The sequence below is a fragment of the Callospermophilus lateralis genome, unplaced genomic scaffold, assembly GCF_048772815.1.
Source record: "Callospermophilus lateralis isolate mCalLat2 unplaced genomic scaffold, mCalLat2.hap1 Scaffold_432, whole genome shotgun sequence".
NCBI lineage: Eukaryota > Metazoa > Chordata > Mammalia > Rodentia > Sciuridae > Callospermophilus > Callospermophilus lateralis.
This window is the reverse complement of record NW_027514383.1, coordinates 323,798-328,038: the sequence shown is the minus strand read 5'-3', so window position 1 is coordinate 328,038 and position 4,241 is coordinate 323,798. Positions and strand designations below refer to the sequence as shown.

General features: G+C 37.0%; 1 pseudogene; it reads right to left on the bottom strand.

The window, feature by feature from the left end:
* Positions 1-2,275: 2,275 nt before the first annotated feature.
* On the bottom strand, positions 2,276-3,570 carry LOC143387872 (eukaryotic translation initiation factor 5 pseudogene; annotated as a pseudogene).
* Between the last annotated feature and the right edge of the window lie 671 nt (positions 3,571-4,241).

Genomic DNA, 4,241 nt, shown 5'->3' with positions numbered 1-4,241 from the left:
TCTTTGAGGTGTCTTTGTCTGTTTTAGGAATCAGGGTTATTTTGGCCTCATAGAATGAATTTGGAAGTTCTCCCTCTTTTTCTGTTTTCTGAAATAGCTTGAAAAGTATTGGTATTAGTTCCTCTTTAAAGGTTTTGTAAAACTCTGCTGTATACCCATCCGGTCCTGGGCTTTTCTTAGTTGGTAGTCTTTTGATGGTTTCTTCTATTTCCTCAATTAATATTGGTCTGTTTAGGTTGTCAATATCCTCCTGACTCAATCTGGGCAAATCATATGACTTAAGAAATTTATTGATGCCTTCACTATCTTCTATTTTATTGGAGTATAAGGATTCAAAATAATTTCTGATAATCTTCTGTATTACTGAATTGTCTGTTGTGATATTGCCTTTTTCATCCCATATGCTAGTAATTTGAGTTCTCTCTCTTCTTCTCTTCGTTAGCGTGGTTAAGGGTCTGTCAATTTTATTTATTTTTTCAAAGAACCAACTTTTAGTTTTGTCAATTTTTTCAATTGTTTCTTTTGTTTCTATTTCATTAATTTCAGCTCTGATTTTAATTATTTCTTGTCTTCTACTTCTTTTGCTGTTGTTTTGCTCTTCCTTTACTAGGATTTTGAGTTGAATATTAGATCATTTATTTGTTGTTTTTTTTTTCTTTTTTTAATGAATGAACTCCAAGCAATAAATTTTCCTCTTAGAACTGCTTTCAATGTGTCCCATAGATTCCGATATGTTGTGTCTGTGTTTTCATTTATCTCTATGAATTTTTTAATTTCCTCCTTTATGTCTTCTATAACCCATTGATCATTCAGTAACCTATTGTTCATTCTCCAAGTGATACATGATTTTTCCTTCCTTCTTTTATCGTTGATTTTCAATTTCATTCCATTATGATCAGATAAGATGCATGGTATTATCTCTCCTCTTTTATATTGTCTAAGAGTTGCCTTGTGACATAATATATGATCTATTTTTGAGAAGGATCCATGTGTTGCTGAGAAAAAAGTGTAACTTCTTGATCTTGGGTGGTATATTCTATATATGTCAATTAAGTCTAGGTTATTAATTATGTTATTGAGTTCTATAGTTTCTTTATTCAACTTTTGTTTGGAAGATCTGTCCAGTGGTGAGAAAGGTGTGTAGAAATATGCCTTTAACTTGTTTCTTTTTTAAATAAGACATTTTTTGGGGGGGGGGAAATCCAGTTTGAAATATAGCAACACTTTTTTGGCAAGGCAATAACCTAAATCTAAAACAGCATAAGCTACATGTCCAAATGTAAATGGCATTGAATAAACCTCAATATTTTTTTTTCTTTTTTTGGAGGTGCATGACATACTGAACACAAGATAGAATGTCTCAACATTTTGAAATTATAATTTAAACCTTAAGGGTAAAAGCTGAAAAACTGCTGAGTTCTTGTTAGATATTAAATGCACCTTTCCCTGTTTACCCCAAATAAAATCAGAATTTATTATTTAATCACACCTCAAAGTTTGAGTTTTCTCGTGGTACAAAGCAACCAGTACATACACATTAAAATACCTATTGGTTAATTTAATAATTTTTCCCTGGGTCATCCAACGTGCAATGCACATGACTCCAAAGACTAAAATTTGGGGCTAGTGTACATGAACTGAAAAATCACAACTCCAAACTTCAAAACTAGTTCTTAAAATTATTTATAGGACACTCAGATTATTTTTATTTCTCAACAAGATGTTGCACTGTCATTTGATTATCAGTCTACCTCAGCAGAAAAAAATTACAGATGCCAATTTGAGGGATTAAAAAAATTCAAAAGTACTAGATTTAACAGCTCAGTAAGATCATTACAAACAAGTTTGTTTACATTCTGCTGAAGACCCCTGATTGGTCTCAGCACCTAACAAAATCTACCAGGCTCCAAGGACCATATCAGATTAAATGATGGCACCACTTTTTAAAAGGAGCCAATTACTTTAGCTAAGTCATTCAGAGCCAAAAATCTGAAGAATGACCAAACTCAAATCTTTATTTTTATAACTGTATAAATGTGATCCAAATGTGTACACCACTAGTTTTTCCAAAAGAACATGCTATAAATAAGCAAACTACATTTGCTCACTGATGTGTGTATGGACTTCCTAGATGTCTCATTGGGCTAATTACAGACCACTCACAGTAATATATTTTTAGTATTAAAGTGTAGCATGATGTTAAGCCATTTTAGCTTTTACACATACATGTTGCACTTCTGGCTGATAATGGAGAAAAATTTGCAGCATTACACTGTTAAGCTAGGTTGCATTCATTCTTTTCAATGGCGTCAATATCAATGACATCATCCTTGTTGTCAGACTTCACAGTTTCAACTTTCGGTACACTGGAAGTCTTTGAGTACACCACCTCAATGTTCTCATCTTCATCTTCTTCTTCACCACCAGAAGATTCTTCCTCTGCTTCCTTCAACCACTTTATAAATGGTTCTGCTTTGACACGAATCTCTTTGGCAAGTTCTTTTGAAACATATTTCTTAGAGGACTTTTCCAACCAGCTGATGATGACCTCCTCTTCTAAAAGGTCTGCGTCATACATTTCCTTCAAGATATGTGGAATCTTAGAGAGGAGCTGAGCTTGATGCATTGCCACCACACACTCCAAACCATGAAGAAGGTATCGTTGAGCTTTTTTGTTATTGTGACAAAATCATAAGAAATGGCACCTGTATTTCTTAATCTGTTCTCTAATTTTCTCATTAAAAAGAATTTCAGTCAGAACAAGAGGGCCCATGGCTTTTACATCCAGCCTTTCTGCTTCTGCGACAATTTCTTTTTCTGATGAGTCAATGATACCTCTTCTTTTTTTTCTTAACAAAATCAAACAGAATATTGACACGCTCTTCTACAGTTCTTACAAATCATCACTGAGTGCCAGAACTTTTGCGTGGTCACTAATTTCATCCATTCCATGCCTCTGAGCTTCTTCAGTTGAATCCTCTCCCCAATCATCATCCTCCTCTTCTTCCACAGCATGTGGAGGAGGACTGATTTCATTTGGTGGTGGTGGTGGTGATGTCTCACTGCTGGATACAGAACCATTTTCCTTGTCTTTGCCCTTTCTATTTTTCTTTTCCTTTTCTTTCTTTCCTGGACCACTGTCACTATTCTCAGGTGGGTTTTTTAGAATAAATGTGCAGAGTTTATGATGTGTGTCAAGCATGCCTCAGTAGCCACAGGCTTTACAAGAATTACCCATTGTTTGCTTCTTTGGATTGACATGCAGTTCTGTTTCAGGATTCTCACACTCAGGACAAAGAACAAATTTTTTATGAATCCATCCAACATGTCTTGCAGCTTATTCACCTCATTGACAATGTAACGGTCATTCTTAACATCAAACTGGGTCTGTGCTCCCAGCTCACAACCAAAATATTTGGTGGGATACGTTGGAGGCCGATTAAGCACCTTTGCAACGTTGACTATAACTGTCTTGATTCCATTTCCTTTGCCCTCAACCTTGGCAATCAGATGGGGCATCTTGTAGCGATCGAACTGGTCTGACACGCTGTGGTTGACGTTGACAGACATTTTGGCTTATTAGTGGCTTTATCAATAAGATGAAGAGATCGTTGATTGCAACTTTTTGGTATCTTCTGTCTGGAGAAGTAGGGATGACATAAACGACTGCAAGAGTTCTCAGTCTCTGACATGAAAAAATTTTCACCACTGAGGCTGTAAGCTCCTTGCTTGTACGCTATGTTTCCCCAATACAGGTACCAATGGCTGCGCAACAGCTGGTTTTCGTCAAATAAAGACATAAACCCAATGCGGCTCACCCGGGACTGGGAGGCAGAGGCGCTGGAAACCGGGTCCAGAGCGGCGGGGCGGGCGAGCGGAGGGCGGCCAGGCAGGTGCCGCCGCCGAGCAGCAGGAAGGGCTGTCCCAGCGACGTCCGTGTCCACACCGGCAGTGCCGAGCCTGGCGACCTCTGGAATGTTCTCGCTCTGACTACCAAAAGTTCTTTACAAATAGGGTTTCGGGTAGAGACTGAACCTAAATGTCAGCCCATGTGAAGAGTCAGTCACAATGATGAATTGTGGAAAATATGTAGGAAAGCAGATATAAATAGAGACATTAGGAAATCAGCAAAAGTATAAAGTGTGTAATTTGTTTGATATTTTCAAACTCGTTGACTTTGAATGTATAATCTTAGGAAGAAACAAATATGTTGTCACAAATTGGATTGATCTTTGAGAGCA